Genomic DNA, 21,264 nt, shown 5'->3' on the forward strand with positions numbered 1-21,264 from the left:
TTGGGTTAACTGAGGTTGCTGGTCATTTAAATCTGACTCTTTTAACCAGATCTTTGGAAAAATTAAGAATGGGGACAGGAGAGGGAGGAGGAAGTATGGCAGTATGGGTGGGAGGGAGGTAGGGTGGGAAGAATCACTATGTTCCCAAAGTTGTATATATGAAATGCATGAAGTTTGTATTCCTTAAAGAAAATTTTTAAAAAATGCTACGCTTGTTGATACAATCATATAATTTTAAACATGCATCCTCATTATATGAAGAGTTGCAATTACTACTTTTTGATTATTAAACAAATCTGCACTACCAGAATAAATTACGTTCATAGAAGAAAAAAATGTATAGTATGTAGATGAGGACTTTTATACAGTGAAGGTAAGTCAAAGACTGACTCAAGTCCTTCAGACACTGAGCTGTCAAAGTGGGGTCCCACTTGCCTGTAGTTAAAAGTCTTTCATAAGGAATTAAACTGAAAAGAAGATGATAGAAGACATTTTGACAACAAAAGGCAGAAAGACAAGCTAACTGATTTCACTTTATGTCACGAAAGACATTTGGTGCTTTTGATTTAAGAGGCTCGTGGTGACCATTAATTAATTCATCTTAACAACCTCCCGGCAGCTACATCAGCACTATTATCACTTGTTACAGCAAAGCTGAGAACACTGAAGATGAAGGGGCTTTAGCAAGAATTGCAAACTAATGAATGGCACAGTAAGAATCAGAACTCAGTCTCTGTCGGGCAATTCTACTTGGAATCTGCCAGGCCAGAGTCTCTGTAGTGCAGCTAACCTACTGCTCTATGATTACAGAGAGCAAGGATGCCCAAGTCTGATAAGAAAAGATCAGCTCAAAGCTGCTTGGAAAGCCAAACGGAACGCTGATGTCCATGAAAGAAGGAGATGAATGCTTTGCCCCAGTCTTGTGCCCAGAGACGTGGCTCCGTTTGCTCTGAGAGGAGTCACATTCTAGACATAAGCCATCCGCCTTACTAAGGGACTCTTAATTTTTATCAACTCATAGCAAACGGCAATGAGAGGGAACAGAAGAACAAAGCTATTTATGTTCTGAGTCAATTACTTTCAGAATAATAACAGCTATTCTCTTAAGTGACTTGTTTGCTTTGGATCATCATCATCATAAGAAAAATTTCACTGAAATTTCCATACACTTGGGTAAAATCTGAGAAGGAACTGGTTAAGTTGAAGAAATTTCAGAGTTAGTGAACTATTGCTCTTCAGTCTCATACTAACCATACATTTCCAGTCAATTCTCTAAAGAAACACAATGACAAAGTGCTATTTAATACATTATAGGAAGCGAAACTAAGTCAGATGTTTTTTTCTGAAATCTCAACGAGTCACAGTAATTTAAAAGTTCTCCCCTGACAGTCAACAAATTTTCCTATTTTATATTATTTGGGGATGAGGAATTCTTTTAGAAGTAAAGACGTGTAGGCCGGCACCGCAGCTCACTAGGCTAATCCTCTGCCTGCGGTGCCAGCACCCCGGGTTCTAGTCCCAGTTGGGGCAACGGTTCTGTCCCAGTTGCTCCTCTTCCAGTTCGGCTCTCTGCTGTGGCCCGGGAAGGTAGTGGAGGATGGCTCAGGTGCTTGGGCCCTGCACTGCATGGGAGACCAGGAGGAAGCACTTGGCTCCTGGTTTCAGATCGGTGCAGCGCGCTGGCCATGGCAGCCATTTGGGGGGGTGAACCAACGGAAGGAAAACCTTTCTCTCTGTCTCTCTCTCTCACTGTCTAACTCTACCTGTTTAAAAAAAAAAAAGAAGTAAAGACATGTCTCTGACTTATAACAAAGTCAGAACAAATGCCAGTTTGCCAGTTGTATTACAAATGAAACAAAAAAAGGAAAAGTATTGGAATAAAATAGATAATTTTAAATAATTTGAGGATGAAAAATACTTGCTTAAACTTGTCACATAAATAGACACATATAGGAAAAAACTGATACTTTTCTATGTAAATATGAAGCTCTTTCAATAAAGTTTAAACAAAAGATAATTTGGAGAAATATTTGCAATGTGCCATTAATATCATTAGTGAGTTAACATCCTTAAAACACAAAGCTCAAGCAAATCAATAAAATAGACAAAATACATTAGAAAGAAAAGAAATGACAAAAGAGGAAATATGGTGAAGTAGCAAAAGATGTTTATAAACACCTAAACTCATTAGTAATCAAAGAAAATTAAATTTTAAAATATATAATACATATATAAAATTAAGTTGTCAAAGGACAAAATATATTCATGCCTCTGGCATAGATAGACTATTTAAAGAAATTTATCACAGGAATATCCACATAAGAGAACTTTTAACAAAGAATTTTCATAGTATTCTAGATAATATAAACAATAGGGGATTGACTAAATCATTACGCATTGTAAAAGTACTATGTATCCATTAAGGCAAAAAAAAAGATAAACAACATATGTAATTTTATGGAGGCATATTAGTTCAATAAAGAGGGCTGAAACAACTTCTAAGAAGGCTTAGTAGTTGGAAGAATCTTTGGGAATATTGAACTATGGTGCTCTTTTGTCCTCACAAACCAAATGAAGTAAGGTAATAGTTTCAAGACAAAATGCTTTGGACAGAGCTTAATGCTGTTTTGTGTCTTCCCATCCCAGGCTCTCTAGGAGCGATAACAATGCAAATAGTCACCTAAAAGTACCAGCGAGCTAATTTTTCTTTGGAGAATAAGAATCATCTTTATCAAAAGGACATGTGCAAATTTTATATACTAGGAGACAACGGATATATCTCTGTTCTTATAAAGAAGAAATAAGTCTTTATAGTTGAAAATGCTGTGTAGACATCCATTCATTCTATAATATAGCCTATATTCTTTGGACCAAGAAAAAGGCAAAAAGTCCACCAAAACATGTGTTTCTCTAAAACAAAATCCGATGTGACACTACAATTTACTCCTGTCATGCTGTTAGGAATGTATAATGTACAATTTACTCCTGTCATGCTGTTAGGAGGGAATGTATAATCTGAGTTCTTGTGATTCAATTGCAGCCTCTGTTACTCAAGGAGAGAATGTTTAAATGGTCAGAATAGATTAACACAGAGCCCTGGCTCAGGAAAGCCACAGTTTCCATAGGCGGCACAGTCAGAAAGGCAGAAAACCATGACCTTGGAGCCCACCAGATGTACTCTCAACAGCAGAATACCATCACCAAGTGGTGGTCATCATTTCCTTTCCATTTAGCATCTGGAATCACCCCCTTCAAGCACCGTATCTGTCAATTTCACATCTGAAAGCTCAGCTGTCGGAATTCCTCTCTCTTTGATATTAACATGGAAAACAGTTACTGTTGCCTCATCAGGTCCTGAATTAAAATAGTAAAACCTCAACCTTTTCTTTTTTTTTTAATTTTTATTTAATGAATATAAATTTCCAAAGTACAGAATATGGATTACAATGGCTTCCCCCCAATACGTCCCTCCCACCCGCAACCCTCCCCTTTCCTACTCCCTCTCCCCTTCCATTCACATCAAGATTCATTTTCAATTCTCTTTATATACAGAAGATCAGTTTAGCATACATTAAGTAAAGATTTCAACAGTTTGCTCCCACACAGAAACATAAAGTGAAAAATACTGTTTGAGTACGTTATAGCATTAAATCTCAATGTACAGCACACTAAGGACAAAGATCCTACATGAGGAGTAAGTGCACAGTGACTCCTGTGGTTGACTTAACAAATAGACACTCTTGTTTATGGCCTCAGTAATCACCCTAGGCTCTTGTCATGAGCTGCCAAGGCTATGGAAGCCCCCTGAGTTCACTGACTCTGATCATATTTAGACAAGGCCATGGTCAAAGTGGAAGTTCTCTCTTCCCTTCAGAGAAAGGTACCTCCTTCTTTGATGACCCGTTCTTTCCACTGGGATCTCACTCACAGAGATCTTTCATTTAGGTTTTTTGTGTTTTTTTCCAGAGTGTCTTGGCTTTCCATGCCTGAAATACTCTCATGGGCTTTTCAGCCGGATCCGCATGCCTTAAGGGCTGATTCTGAGGCCAGAGTGCTGTTTAGGACATCTGCCATTCTATGGGTCTGCTGTGTATCTCACTTCCCATGTTGGATCATTCTCTCCCTTTTTGATTCTATCAGCTAGTATTTGCAGACACTAGTCTTGTTTATGTGATCCCTTTGGTTCTTAGTCCTATCATTATGATGAATTGTGAACAGAAATTGATCACTTAGACTAGTGAGATGGCATTGGTACATGCCACCTTGATGGGATTGAATTGGAATCCCCTGGTATGTTTCTAACTCTACTGTTTGAGGTAAGTCAGCTTGAGCATGTCCCGAATTGCACATCTCTTCCCTCTCCTATTCCCACTCTTGTATTTAACAGTGATCACTTTTCAGTTAAGTTTCAGCACTTAAGAAGAAATGTGTATTGATTACAGTATTTAACCAAAAGTATTAAGTAGAACAAACAAAAAAACCTCAACCTTTTCAAAGATCACATTTCCGTAATGCTTCTCCTCCAGTGAACAACAACAAAATTTTTTTTAAGTTTTTAAACAAGGCAGAACTCACAGACTAAGCAAAAAATGGGGAGGAAAAATGCCCCAGGAAAGGAGTTGCTCAGCAAGGATCCTGAGCTCCCACAGGGGTGAATAAGCAGTTGATGACGCTCTGCTTCCCTCTGGTTCAATCGGGCGTGCCTGTGTGCATCCTTTGTGTGCGCATGCCCATCATGGGATGGGTTGGGGCAGTAAATGGTCCCAAGCAAGCAAGGCACAAAGATAACCTGTAAAGTTTTCTGAATATCACAACCTATCAATTTCCTTTTACGTATAGCTATATAACAGTAAGTATTATTATACCTTTTCTACTTTGTGACTATTGACATTAAACCATTTTTAATCAATTTATTCCTTAGAAGTCCCAGGGAGTAGTTTCCCATCTTCATAACAACAAAAACTTGGCCCATTACACATTTCTTCACAGCATCTACATGATGGCCCCTCATTTCTTTGCCCAACGGATCAGATATTTTCTTGGTTAGCCTGCCTAGACTGGATGCCTTCTTGATCAATTTCAGTGATGTTTCTCTCATCATTCATTAAACCTAGAAGTCTCATTTGGAGGGAACACATCTTCTCACTCCTAACATCCTAGAGGAGGGATTCTGCACCTTTCTTGCCTTCACCCCCTCCTATATTCGTCCTATTTCTCATTGATTCATCCGGAACACAGCGATCTGCTTGGGAACATCTGGACCTGCTCAGTTCTGTTCCGTCCTTAACCCTCAGGGGAGCAAGACTTCCACAGTGAGCATCAGTTTTCCTGGCTACTCCAGGAGCTGCAGCTTTTCTCAAGGGAAACTTCCCCAGGCTTGTGCTGTCTTGACTGGGTGGTTAAGTCTGGATAATTGTGTACCTCTGATGAGCAAGTCCTCTTTGAAAAAATACCTAAATTCATGTATCCTAACCTCTCCTTTATGGAGAATTAGGGAGAAATCTGGCTTTGTGACTTAAATAAGGAAAGGAGATGGTATTTGTTGTGGCTACTGCAGATCCCCAAACCAAACGTAAATATTATGCTAATCTTCCATAGGTTCTCAAGAACTTAATATTATTTCTATGTCTCTTTTCATCCCTCCCTATTCCACCCAAGGGTTACAGTTACATGTATTTTTTTCATTGTTCTCTTTCCATTATATGTGTGTGCATGGTATCTGTATGATATCATTCATATAACCTTTGTATAATTCCCCTTGACTATATATCTTTTTGCTTTTCTGAGTTCTGGTTTTTTTCTATCCTCTCCTGTCAGTGTAAGCTCCATGCTTGGATTATTCTTCATGCACCCTGCTAAACTATTACATCTGCTTCATCTGCTTAGTTTCTGATTCCTATGGAGAAAAAAAAAAAAAAACAAAACAGTGCTTGATATCTAATGCACATGGAAGAGACATGTCATGCTTGGCCAACCAGGGTGTCCCAGTTTCCCTAATACCAGGTGACAATTTCAACCTCAACAATTCTAATTTTTCCAACAGGAACAGTTTATTTTATCCCTTAATCAAATGATAAGCCAAGTGAGGTGAAAACAGTCCATGAATTAATTGTGTTATTGCAATGCACACACAGGCAGACTAAACAAAATGATTATATGAAAATATAGACAAAAAACAGGTGAAAGACAATCACTTCAGCACACACTGCTAGTAACAACCCTAACGTGGAATGTCCATGGAGGAAATTGTTTTTCTGGCCCCGGAGATAAGCCCTTTAAGGTGATACCCAAATGGATCTGTGTTGCTGCCAAGCTGTCAGCAACGAAGTAGAGCACTTCACAGTCCAGCAGTCTCTGGCCGCCAAAGCCTTTTTAGAATAAATATTTGCAAAGAGTCACATCCAGATACGTCTAGAATGGCAGTTTGAAGGCACTGGTGTTTATTGCCCCAGAAGGTGCACTGCCTTAGCCTGAAGTTGTCAACTTTGGAAGAAAAAGCCCTGGACCCAAACTATCTCATTTGCATATCGGTGCAGAGTTGTCCAGGTAGCTTATCAGCCAGCCAGCGGATGGTGACTGCCAGCCAGCCACTTGGCAGGGTTAGAGCGTGTGTTGCAACAGAAATCCCCAAATGCAGCTAGAGCTGTCAAAGAATAGTCACATTAATCATAATTAAAGCACAAATTTACTTAGGTTCTTAAGAAAATACACATCACAACAAGGCATTAGTAAACAGAAGACCAAAGAGCAGCATTAAAAATTAATTTGGATAATAATTCAAATTGCTAATAAAAACATACATTAGCCAATACATTAATTGGGACACTTGGATAGACATCTAAAATAATGATAAACTGGATTTCTACACTGCACTTTGCACACAAAAAAATGTCATGTAGATTAATTAAAATAATAATAGTATATTAAATAATAAAAATATAAAAATCCTATAAATTAGAAATATATAATATTGAACTGGAAAAATTCTGAGAATGACACAAAACTCAAAAGTTCTAAAGGAAAAGGTGCTGTTAATTTAATTACAACCAAATAATTTTTTGAATTTTCACTATTTTTATTTATTTGAAAAGCAGAGAAATAGACAAAAAGATAATCAATCCACTACTTTAGCCTCCCAGTGTCCCAATGCTTAGAACCTGGCCAGACAAAAACCAAAAGCCCAAATTCCAATCTGGGACTCTCAAATGGGTGGTAGGGTTCCAAGTACTTGAACCCTAACTTCTGTTTCCCAGGGTGTGCATTAGCAGGAACCTGGACTCAGAAGATGAGCAAGGACTCAAACCCAGACACTTTCGTATGGAATGCAAGTGTTCCAGGTATCTGAAGTACTGTTCTAAATGCTCTCCCTCAAAATAATTTGTAAAATATGCACAGCAAAAGGTCTTGATTGGTAATAATTGGGCAACATTTTTTCAAAATGATAAGTCCATATCCTCTTTACTACTCTAAAAATTCTAGCTCTGGGATTCTTGCCATGAATGTATAGGTACGTGTAAGAAATGACACATTTAAAAGAACATTTTGGCTTGGTTTATAAATATAAAACAGTAGCGCACACAGCCATCCTTCAATGAAGGACTGATTAATGTGTTAATATATAGTGTGAGAGAAAGACAGCAGTTACAAAAAGTAGACATCTTGATGTTCATTAACAGCCTGATTCATCTAGACCATTTAACATGATACCTGTCCCTTCCAATCCAGCTCCCTGCTAATGTGCATTCTGAGGGCAGCTGATGAAGGTTCAAGTACTTGGGCGCTTGCCATTCACATGGGATACCAGGATGGAGTTTCAGGCTCCTGGCTTTAAGTTGGCCCAGTCTTGATAACTATGGCATTATGGGGAGTCAATCAGTGGATGGAAGATACTTCTGTCTGTCTCCATCTCTGTCTCTCTCTGTGTTCCTCCTACCCCCAACACTCTGCCTTTCAAATAAGTGAAATAAATGTTAAAAAAAAAACCCTTGATAATTAGGGAAAGTAAGGTGCAGAAGAGCAGAGATAGCAGATTACATCTTAGGTGAAAAGGGAAGATAAACCTGAAAACAAATATATAGATTATATTAAAATACATTATTTTTTCCTATGAGAATATTCAAGAAATTAGCAATGGTGTTCACCTAATAAGAGGAATTAGAGAATCAGAGAACTGGATTGAGAGTGGTAATTTTAACCATAAAATCTTTGGAACTTTAAGTATCGTATGGTACAGGATGAATCTATATTTATAAACTCTCTGTAAAAATCACATGAGGTTTTAAACTTATTTATTATCGTCTCCTCACCTTGTTCAACAGTATCTGGAATTTCTGTCCTAGGATATTAATTACTTCAAATTAAAAACACTTGAACATGATGCCTCACATTAACAAATCTACATATACAATTCTATAAAATGCCACGTCTGAAACTAGAAGGTGTGTATCCATTCATCATGTAAATGAAGGTTTTGCTCTGGGCACTTGAATTTACCACCATCAAGTGTGAGAGCAACTCTATTCACGGGATAGAAGTTCATGAGAAGGTCCTGGGCCAGCATCACTTTAGAGCTGGATTTTGGGAAAATGAGACAGAAATAGATAAAGTTCAAAGAAAGCCTAAGTTAACTTAGCAGAATGTTAATCGTTACTTCGTAGGTTACAAAGCCGGAATTCAGAGACAGCTATCCGATAACCACGGTCAGTTCCTTCCAGTCTGTGTGCCCTCAAATGACTCTCCCTTCTGCCTGGGCCTTTTCTGTTGCAATTTCCTGGCTTCCTCCATCTTTTGCTAACAATCTCCACAAACACCTGTGGAACACTGCAGAAAAGAACACGACCCATTCCAACTTTCCCGATCAGCACAGGCTCGCCTTCTGAGTGACACAAAATATGGAACTCACAAACCTTCCCTACCAGGCATCAAAAACTCAGGAGAGCCATCTGGTTGACCAGCAGCTGCCTGTAGACACATAATCAGTCAAGTCAGACAAGTGGAATCACGTAGCTGCACCTGGCCCAAATGTCCAACCCACAGAATTATGAGAAAATTAGGTTGTTTTAAATCTTTGAGTTTTAAGGTGGTCTGCTATGCAGCAATAGCTAATGGTTACATTTTCCTGCAAGAAGAGCCCTCTCACTGGATTCCTACCTCCGATGCCTGGAGCTAATATCACCCTGATGAATAGTGTTTCTCACAACTTTTTAGAAATCATTTACACCTTAATTTCTTTTATTTATATAAGGTGAAAAAATTTTATGTATTCCAAATATACAAATTTAGGAACATAGTGATGATACCTTCCTCCCTACTTGCCTCCCACCCATCCAGCCCCCCACCCCCCTCCTCCTTTCTTATTCTATATATACCTTCATTTCCAACCTTGAATTTTGAAAGCAGTCATTTCTTTAAAAAAAAATCACCTTTTCACTGTAACTCGGAGACTCACACAAGACACAAGATTCTGGACACAAGTTCATCCTACTGACTTCTGTGCCGCCTTCTGCCCTATCATTTCACCATCACATCTTTCCTTCTTGGCAAGATTCCCTGCTGCACAGCATCACTTGGTCTAATGACTTCATTCATTAGCCCTGTCTCTGGCTAGTTATCCAGGCTGCAGATTACAGAGCTATTCTGGAGTTGTTTGAATGTCATGTAACAATTTTCTAGGCCAGGATGTGTAGCATTAGGTTCTGCAGAACAGTACTGACCTTCCAGATATTAATGATTTTTCAGAAAAAAATAGTGCTTTGATCAAATACAACTGGGATATACTGGGGTAAGCAGTAACAATGTGCCTTTTTAAAAAATCTCTTGACTCTCTTTGTTGATAATATTACATGAACTGTTAATAACCAAGGAGATATAGCAGGTCCCAAAATAATTTACTAGGGAGCCATTAACATTTTATGGAGAAAATTTTAGGAAATGTTGCATTAATACTACCTTAGGCATGAATACACAAAAACAGGTGTTAGACAAGACCTTTGGTCCTTTAACATCTGTGTGAGAAAAACAAGAAAGTGAACTTATTAGTGACTCAGCAAGCGAAGAAACATTCTCCTAAAATTCTGTTCCATGAATTTCCAGACTATGAAATATCATTTGGATGTTAAGTTGTCCATATTCCTTAATTGTATGTATTAAGACATTGGTCAGCTTCTGATTAGGTCATCTCAATAACCCCATATTCCTTGGAATAAATAAACATAACCAATTGGGTCAAGTGAGGGTACAACAGCAAGTAATTGGACAGCTCTATTCATTCTGTCACAAAAAAAGTTAATTTTTTTAAAAAAATGATGGTTATGTTTATTTATTCTCAGAAATGAGAGGTTAGCTGGGAAACCTTATGGAAACACATTTTATTTACTTACTCAATATTCTGTGCAAACGGTTTCATGTTCTAGTTGTCCTTTGAGTAAAACAGTTTAGAGCTACTGCTCATTTTCAAACTTTAATGCACGTAGGATTCATTTGAGAAACTTCTAAAAACATATCTTGAGGTCCCACTTCCAGGATTTCTGAAACTGTCAATGTGTGGTGGGCCAGGAACCTACGAGTAATTCAGGTATTTCTCAGGAGGCAGATAGATAAAGACTTTCTTTTGAAAAAATATGGTTGAGCAGTAGTTGTTATCTGTTAGCAAGATAAAGGGAAACATAGCTTTTCTGTATCTCATCCAATAAGTGGTTAAAATGCAGCTTGGAACGCCCCCGCTCTCTGAGTGGCTGGGGTCAAGTCCCTCTTTCTTGTCTTGGTCCAGCTTTCTGCTAATGTGCACCCGGAGAAGCAGCAGGTGATGGCTCATGTTCTTGGGTCCCTGACATCCATGTGGGAGACTTGGATTGAGTTCCAGATTCCTGGATTTGCCCTGCTTAGCCCCAATTATTGCACACATTTGGAGAGTCAGCCAGTAGATCAAAGACCTGTTTTGCCTATTCTGTCTTTGTTTCTCTGCCTTTTAAATAAATGAAAATAAGGTGTTTTTTAAATTATACTAAGACTGAATTCTTAATTTTATTCTTAAATCTTTCCTCCCTGAGTAGTTCCATTTTTAATCAATGAATCTCTATTGTATGTTCCCTGTTTTTCTAGCCACAAGCTTTATTATCATTCTTGACACCATTTTTATCCTCTCTGCTCATATCTAAATCATATATTCTCTCAGCTGTATCTTCTGAACATATCCAGAATCTTAACTATCTCACAGTCTCACCTGCCACTACACCTCACCATCATATCTCTCACCTGCACTATTGTAATCACTTCCCAATGACTCTCCTTCCTTCCACCCCTGCTCTACAAGGATCCTTCCCCTGCATAGCAACCAGGGTACGTTATTTAAACACAGATGAGACTGCCTTAGTCCTCAGCTCAAACCTGCGGGGCTCTCATCTCCCTCAGAGGGTATCCCAAGGACTCATCATGACCTATGAAGCCTTTTTTCTTTTCGCTCATTTCAACTACCCTCCCCTTCACTCACCTCTGCTGCCATGCTGGCTTCTTTACTCAGTACCTACCAGGGCAGGCAGGCTCCCATCTGAGGCACTTTGTACCTGCTGTCTCCTTGGCGTGACTTTGTCTCTCGTTCATTTTACATCCTGACCAAATAGCCACTTTCTCAGAGCGGCTGCTCCTACCAACACCCCATCACTCTCCAGGCCTCCCTGCTTATTTTTGGTCACTGCTATGCATCCTGACACATATTTTTTTTCCTGTTGATTAGAAACTGCATTATCTGAAATGCCAAATGATTTACATTCCACTTTTTCTTCAAAAAGTTCCTATCAAAAGAAAAATAATAATGTGTTTTGAATAATTAGGGCTGCATCTCTTAGCATTATTTTTTTTCCTTGTGTGTCTTTCTTCAGGGGAATCTGCTTCGAGTATAGAAAACCTGTCTCTAGTATGTGTTGCCATAACTCCAGCATTTAGAACTGTGCTCAGTTCAAGGCAGAAATGTTTCTATTCAGTTTCATATTACAGATGATACTGTAATTTAAAACACTCTTATTGACAGTATCATTCATTCACTTCTTGAATTATCCTGTTAGAAAGAACCCTCTCATTCACACATCAGTGGTTAACATCTGACAATTGTATATATCAATGTTAAGCTACATGAAGCTCATTTGATTTCTGGGCATCCAATTAATAATTATGAGTGACTACTAAACATTAGCTATGTTTAGACAGGGCTTTCCACTGTACCATCAAATGCTACTACTCAGACAGGTATGATTAATACTTCTTTTTATAAAAGAAGAGATCTTTCCAGAGGGTTAATGTTATACACCCTTGCTCAAAAAAGAAATTCTGTTGGAGAATAATAGTAGGTGGTATGTATTGTGCATTCAAGATATGCCCAATTCTGCCTAAGTACTTTTCAGAAATCAAGTCCTAATCCCATAAGAACACTCTGAGAAACTCACTATCCCCATGCTGTGAAAAGAAACAGACTTAGGTTACAGTCCAGAGGATTAAGCTTCAAAAGTGAGCAGTGTGGCCCTGGATCACCTGCCATCCCCTGTGACTGTGCTGCCTCCTCCCGTGGGCCTCAGTACCCCCACACTGCCTCTCACCTGTGCTGCCCCACCAGAGATACCTCCTGTTGAACAAAACCGTGTCTGTCAGCCATATTCAGAATGCATGCTTGAGAAGGGAATGGAGATATTCTACTCAACTTGGTAGGGAGAAAAGTGATTCCACATGATCAGACCTTCCTATGTAAAATATTAAAAATATTGTCATTCAGCATCTAAGCTTATTGCCTCTAAAATATTTTTCAAATATAGAAGAGAGCTCAAGGTTCCATGTGCCATTATATTTTCAAACATGTGACATGCAGAATTATTATTGCTATGAATACACTTGAAAAACTCTTAGCTTTGGTGTTCACAATTGATTTTTCTACACTAGGAAACCCAGCAGTGAGCAATTTGGTTTTAATTTGAATGATTCCATAACATACTGAATGAGTTGCATGGTGCTGTAAACTGAACTGTTCCAATCAATAAATAGTACATCATTTCAGTCAGATCATATAAATGCTATTGTTTTTTTTGAATTTAAGCATGCATTTGTTCTTTTACAAGGTTGAAAAGAAAGGTGGGAAGATTGGATATGTGGGATTATAGTGAGATTTTCTGGACTGCTTCTACTTCTTTGTAGACTTTTATTTTGTGTAGAGGTGATAAATTACCAAACATATGCTGTGTGACTGGAGTTGTTTAGTGAAAAGGATGAGATTGATGAGCCCAGATGGCCCCTTTCAGTTGAAGACAGAAGCCCAAGACAGTTCAAATTTTAATTAGGTCTGCTAATAAGATGTATATAAGGAATAGGTCAATGTAAGAACCGTCAAAAATTTGTTCATTTTTTAACTAACATATTTTTCTGTTTTGTGTGGTAGGGCATGAAATAGACAGAGACCCGGTGAGGAAGATCTGGCCCCCATAGAACTAATGCTCTGTTGTCCACAGGGCTTTCTAAATATTTTAGGCTTACCTTAATGAAATATCCACAAGTTCTAGGTTATTTAATGACTATATCACATTAACGAATCCTCAATATTTGCAGAAACACTGCTATTGAGCACAAGAAGTTGGTGTAGACAGTATGATGAAGCCATAATAACGTTAATATTTTCTAAAAAAAAATTCAGTTCCCTATTTCTTTTTAATATTTTTCCCATTTACTTGAGAGGAGACTGAGAAAAATGAGAGAATAAATTTATTCCCCAAATGCCTGCAACCAGGGCTACTAACTGAATCCACATCTTCCAGGGACCCAATTACACAGGTGGCAGGAAGTTGGAGCTGGAATTGAATCCAGGCACTAATATAAGATGGAAAGCATATTACCTGTCGCTCCCCCTCTTCGTGGAGGAACGACACAGGACCCTGCGCTGTTCTTTCGTCTGCTCGGCCCTCCCCGGGTTTGCTGCTGGTTTTTCCTGGGTTGGCTACCGACCCTTCCACCTCCGTGGAAGGGCGGTTCCCCCTGCCACTTTCCCCACTTCCGCGGGGCAGCGGCACACCACTGGCCGGCTCTCTCGGGGGCTGCACAGGTGTTCCTTCAGATAGATGTTCCCGGTGCATGTTGTCTCTCTCCTCCTTTATAGTCCTCTTCCACCAATCCCAACTCTGCTACCCACACGCCGAGTACACTGCTCTCCTCCAATCAGGAGCAGGTCCTACAGTTTATTGGTTGAACCGGAGGCAGCTGTGTAGAAGCTATTTCCTCCTCTCCCAGCGCCATATTGTGGGAGAGCAGATGCATAGAATAAGTCTTAATTCCAGTAACTTAGTCTAGTCCGACTTGCTCCCCACAATTACCCATTAGGCAAACTCCTGATCCTGTTTCTCTGATGCTTAAAACGTGTCTTTCCTAAAACAGACTTAAGTGATATTTTGAAGTCCTACACAGAACTTCAAGAAATCAAATCCTCATTTCAAAAAAAAAAAAAAAAAAAAACTAACTCTGTGAAGTGAGTAATATGTGACATACAGAGATAAAACTGGAGTGTTAGACAATTTAGGTATTGGCTAGGAAGAAAAGGTATCTGCAGTATGCCATTCATGGACTTTCCTGCATTTCAGAATGACTGCCAGTGCTAATCCATGAATCAATGTTCTGATCTAAGAGTCAAACCACAGGTGCCAGTGTGTTGGCACAGTGTGGTTAAGCTGCTGCCCGGGACAGCAGCATCCCATGTAAGCTTTGGTTTGGGGCCTGGCTGTTCTTCTTCAGATCCAGCTCCCTGCTAATGCACCTGGGAAAGCAGCAGCAGAAGGGCTGGGGCCCCTGCTACCCATGTGGGAGACCTGAATGGAGCTCCAGGCTCCTGGCTTCTGCTTCATCCTCACTATTGCAGCCATTTGGGGAGTGAACCAGCATATGGAAGATCCCTCTCTCCCCTTCTCTGTCCTTCCTTGTCTTTCGGTATCTCTGCTTTCAAATGAATAAATAAATCTTAAAAAAAATAATAAAACTGCAAGCTTGTGCTAAGTGTCTTATAAGTAAACATTACTTAAATATTCTCTTAATATCCCCCATTCCTCAAATATTAAAATCAATACCATAAGAAACAAAGGATGTAGTACAGGGTCACATGGTAATGAATGACAGAGCAGTAAGGTGAATTCAGGTGAGTGGTGGATCCAGTACTAAAACCTGCCCTGAGCCCAACAGGCATTTGATCCCAAATTTCACATGAAACAGTATTTTATGTAAGAATAGGTGGTGGTATCAGGATTCCAACCCAGTTCTTACATATCCTAACACTTATACCTTCCCATAGGTTGAAAATTTACTTAAAATGTATGGCTCTTGAGTATTTTTACTGGGATGTTGGTAGTTAGTATGAGGATATTCTACATGGGCATATGTCAATGCCTGGGCAGACTGGGATTTGAAGGAAGTAACTGTCATCTCCCAGGCTGTTCTCAGTGAAAGCCTTCACCATTATGTGTATTTCTTGATGGTCAGCAAGAGTCTGTCTCTTCTACTTTGAAGTCCCCTGATTAACAAACAGAATCCATTCTTCTTGGAGATACCCTAATGCTTCTTGGCTTATCTATTTTTATCTGGAGTTCTTGGTGTTTTTGGAACTTAATTCTCATCTCATCTTAAATTCTGCCAATTTATAAGATATCTTTAAAACAACATGCAAGTAATCAATCTGTTTTGTTGTCAGTCAATACAGAATAATTAATTTAGCTGGGTCAGCAATGGACAGTGCTCTCTTCCAAATTTGCAGTATGTGAAACTGCATTCAAAAGCAAAAATGTAGAATTGCTTGTCACTGTGCTCAGCTACCAGATGACATTTTATAAAGTTAATATGTTGCAAGAAACCAAGTAGGACTGCAAAACCTAAACACTAGGTTTAGCTTAAAAATACATAAAAATATTTTTCATGTGTCAACCTCTGATGACAAAATAGTAACTCATCTCTTGTGTTGGATAAAGCTTGATGCAATGGTTTCTTGGGACAATAGTTTGATTTCCCAATGCTTTGAATCCGATAAAGGTAATTGTTTGATTTAATCATCTCCTAAGAAATATCTAAAAATTTCAAACCTGATGAAGGCAAGATATTGGCAGTACTCAAGGCCTTCAGGCATTCCTATCAGCCCTGTTCATGAGGCCTTACAAAAATACCCATTCAGAAGGAGCCCTTTGCAATTTTTCCCAATCACACATTCTAACTATTGTTCTACAAACTATACTCACTAGAGGGTGAACATTGCCTCATGTACTTATCATGGTCCCAAACGCAACAGTCTCCAAAGTCAAGTCACACATTTTATCAATTTCATAATTTGCCTGCATCAGATACCCCTATCTAGAAGTTTCTGATAGTAACAAGACAGGACTCTTTCAAGTGACAGCTTTAGATGTCCAAAGAGAAAGCGAGAGAATTTCTTCCACTGATATCAACTCTATTTAAAATTTAATATATTTTGAATGGCATAATTCAGTTAGAAATGTCTCGAGGACATTAAAAAGGCCAGTGATGAAATTGTGCTATGTACATTCACTCAGAATTTATCAGAAAATATCTCAGCTCATTAGGAAGGGGGATGAAGAGGCGAAGGGAAAAAGCAAAAGCAACGCGTTGTTCTGAGTGACCGGGCAAATATTACTTCAATCTTCTTTGTTTCTTCTTACTTTTTACCTTTCTGATTTTCATGCCCAGAAACAAAGGTCAAATATCCTGGTATGAAGTACTTAGGTAGTTGTTTTTCTTTAAATAAATCCAGATGTATTTTGGTTAGAATAAAGGGGCAAACAAGGTTACACAGTCTCCTTCCTGAGATGGTAATGAAAACAATCTTCAAAATATAATTGGAAGTGTGGCGGTGAAAGCCTAATCTTCTGCAGAGGGAAGGAACACAGGACTCCGGGGCCTTCCTAGACCTAATTACTGCGAAATTGGCAAAAGTAGCTGGAATTGCTTTGGATAGTGATTTTGATGTGCTACACATCAATGTAATTTTATTAGTTCTGGGTATTTGGAGCTACACATATCCCAAGCTGTTTCTCGGCATCATAAATAATATGTTTCAAAAACTGCAATATTAAAAACGAAACACACAAGAGTATGAAGAAATGGTGCTGAAAGGGGGGGAAACGCAGATTTACCACTAATCCAAGTGGCCTTTGCAATCAGATGAACCAGGCTCCTTACACCAACTCTGCCACCTACCAGCTATGTATGAGGGTGCTTTGAAAAGTTCATGGAAAATTGAATAAAAAGATAAGGTTTTATTTCAGTGAAAAACAGCTGAAATCCATGCATTTTTCATAATATGTAGTTTCCATCACTTTTTCAGACAACATCAAAATTTGGGGTAATTTATTACTGCATCTTTTTCTTCTTCAAGAAAATTGAGCTAATACCGCTTCATCAACTATTGTGAAAATATACTTTTTTAAATTTGCTTGGGAGTGTTTACTTTAATTCTTGATGCTTAGATAATAAATACGATTTTCATTTATTATTTATACTTTCTGCAGCCACCACCGAATATTCCAACACCCCACGCTTACATTACATGAACATGAGTTGTCACATCCCTATCCATCCACTGCAATGGTTTCCCATAGTCCCTGCTTATCTTCCATGTCTCATGAAGCTGCCCATGTTATAAGATCAAATTTATGATGTTTCCTTCTCAGCTTCTTTTGCCTTCTTCCCCAAGTTTTCCAATTCCCTGTGGTGTGTCTCTGCCATGCCAGCCCCTAGCACTTTCTAGCATCTTTTCCTCTCCCTAGTTCCTCACAGTTGGCCCAAACAACGTGGTTAAGTGGACCTCTGAAATGAGCTCCCCTCTCAGCCCTTCCTTACTGTCCTTCCTCACCCGTGCTTGCCACTTTTCATACTCTGTTACCTCCTGTTGGGATTATTGAAATAACCACCAGCATGGTTTCACAGTCTGGGTATTTTCTCCCTCTCTTCTTGCACTGTTATGAGAGCATGTATCATGGAGGAAAGCCCAGGTTGTATCACTCATCTTCCCTAAATCTTTCCACGTCTTCCCAGTGCCTAACTATGAACCTGATCCAACCACCATAGCGCAGTGCATCACACAGCATGAACCCTGCTTGCTTTCTTATCGTCCACTCCTCTTCTACAGAATACTTAACACATGCTTTAAGTCCACCTATTTCATTACAAATTGAGTCTGCAAATCTTTCATTTCCTGCCTTGATGCCTTGCTTAGGCTGTATTTATCTTCCTGATATCTAATAAACATGTAATTTTTATGTGTCAGGGAAATTTTTTAAGTATACAAAAAAAAAAAAAAAAAAAACGAAGCACATGCTCCAATATCATTTCATTCATGAACTCTGTAATCATCTGTTCTGAAATTCTGCTTGTGTCTGTGTTCAATGATCATAAATGTATGCATCTCTGTAAAGACTATTGATGATGGTACTATTTAATGTATTAGTGTGGTCCTTTGCTGATTGTACTTTGCCTTGTATTTTTCTTTCTCTATAAAATGATATATGGTCTGTTTTCTATTGCTAGTTTGCATATTAATTGGTATTCCTCTTGACATTGCTTTTGCCATTAAAAGCCCCTTTTTCTCTTTCTGTGCGTTACTGAAGTTTATTAGAAGAGTTTGCCCCATTACTCTGGGAGATAGTTATAAATGAGAGGAAACTGTAGAAGTAGAGGGTATAGACTCTCAGAATTCATATATGCAAATGTACTTCAAAAAGTACAGAAAATGAAAGTATAAGGTACTTTTGGTGTTAAAAAAACCATTGAAATCCATGCCTATTTTTCACAATACACATTTTCTATGAACATTTTGAGGACTTCTCTTACATAATGCTTTATGACCTGTTCCGTGCTAGATGTTAATAGACTCAAAGAGGTAAAGAACAAATAGCTCCACAAATGATGATTTATTTTAAGTGTGATGAATGTCAACAAGGCGATGGAGTACATAAAGAAGCCATGGCAACAAGAGTGGTAGAAGCAAGATTAGAACTGATAGAAATCATTTTAGAAGAGAGAAATAGGGCCAGCGTTGTGGTCTAACAGGTTAAGCTGCTGACTGGGTATTTTCTCCCTCACCTCTTGCACTGTTATGAGAGCAGGCTTCATGGAGGAAAGTCCGGGTTGTATCACTCATCTTCTCTAAATCTTTCCATATTTTCCCAGTGCCTACTTATAAACCCGATCCAACTACCACAGTGCAGCACATTACACAGCATGAACCCAGCTTGCTTTCTGCCTGTATCACCAACATCCTACATGAGTACTGGTTCAAGTCCTGACTGCTCCACTTCAGATCCAGCTCCCTGCTAATGTGCCTGGAAAACAGCAGAGCATAGCCCAAGGCTTTGGACCCCTGCACCGACATGGGAAACCCAGATGAAGCTCCTATCTAATGACTTTGGCCTGGCCCTGCCCTGGCTATTACAGCCATTTGGGGAGTGAACCAGCAGATGGACGATCTGTCTCTCTCTGTAACTCTGTTTTTCAAATAAATAAAATAAAAAGACAGTCAACTCTTGTGTGGATAAAGCAAACTTCTAAAGAGATATTTACAAGATAAAATAGTTTACAGTCCCTAAAAAATGTAATGGATATGAGACACAAAAAGAAAAAAAAATCAAAAATCTTACTGCCACTGACAATTATTAAGCCAGTCAGAAAAATACACATGCCATAGGATTCCACATCTGTGTATATGAAGTATTGAAAATCATAGAGTCAGAAAGTATAACAGAGGGTCCAGTACTGTGGTACAATGGATTAAACCACTGCTTCCGATGCTGGTATCCCATATCTCAGGGCCAATTCAACTCCTGGCTGCTCTGGTTCTGATCCAGCTTCCTGCTAATCTGTCTGGGAAAGCAAGAGATGATGACTAAGTATTTGAGTCCCTGCCTCGCCCTTGGGAGACCCAGATGGAATTCCTAGCTCTGGGTGTTGGTCTGGCCCAGATCCCACTGTTGTCGTTTGAGGAGGAAAAAAACTCTCTCTCTGTCACTTTCTCTGTCACTCTTGTTTTGGCATAATGAAATGAGTAAATAAAATAAATATTTAAAAGTAAAAAAGAAAAGTACCAGGGGACAGAGGGAATAAAGCTAAGTTATTGTTTAATGGGTACAGTGTTTTAGTTTTGCAACATGAAAACATTCTGGAGATCTGATACACAACAATGTAAATTTACTGAACACTACTGGACTACACACTTAAATAATTATTTATTAGACTATACATTTAAATAATTTACATTTATATATTTACTGCATACACAGACACATACACACAAACCGGAAGTTTTTACTTTGTTCTGAAAGGTGCAGTGCTACCAATATGACACTCTTTCCTTCCAGTCTCTCCCTTGAGTACTTCATAACCACTTGTCTGGCCTCCTGGCTATTCTTCAAGGCCACACAGCACATTCATTTCTAAGGCCTTTGCACTGAATGCTCCTCTCTTTCAATTTATTTAGGCTAATTATTGCCCATTTCAGGTCCTGACCAAATATGCCCTCCTCAGAGAGTCTTTTCTTGATCATCTCATATGCAACTTAAAACATTTTCTATTCTGTTTCCTTGACTTGTTTTTCTTTGTTGCATTTCTCACCACCTGATGTATATATTTCTTCTGTATGTCCAATTAGAATGTAAATGACATTCCAGTGTTTCAACTAGAATGTAAATGATATAGTTTGTCTTACTGATTGTTCATTGTTGTAGATCCAAATTCTGTAGCAGTGCCTGGTATATGTCCACTAATAATCCTATCTTCCTCTCCCTCCCACCCCACCACTCGTTCCATCCCCTGTTAAAATAAGAGAGACACATTTTTATTAGGAAGTAACAAGCTATTTGACCTTGAGAAAGTTATGGACCATAACTTAATATTGATAAGAAAGAATATGATAGAAGATCCTGTTTGAAAACATATTTTGTTGAAAATAAAAACTTGAACCTTTTATAAATATAACAAAAGATATGCTGTTTTTTTTTTCACAATCTCTCATTTCGCTTATAGAGAAAACCACCATGAAAGGCTACCTTAGTTCTTAACATTTTCACGATTAAAGATGACATTATCTTATACACAATAATTCGTGAATTCAACAATGTATATGTATATATTTATATAATTCAAAATTGAATGATTTTGAACAGACTTTACAAGAGTAATATTTGCTTTTGCTTTTGTACTCAAGTAGGTTCAATCCACTCTTCAAACCCCTTTACATTCCCAGTTCTTAGC

The sequence above is a fragment of the Oryctolagus cuniculus genome, chromosome 9 (assembly GCF_964237555.1).
Source record: "Oryctolagus cuniculus chromosome 9, mOryCun1.1, whole genome shotgun sequence".
Lineage (NCBI taxonomy): Eukaryota > Metazoa > Chordata > Mammalia > Lagomorpha > Leporidae > Oryctolagus > Oryctolagus cuniculus.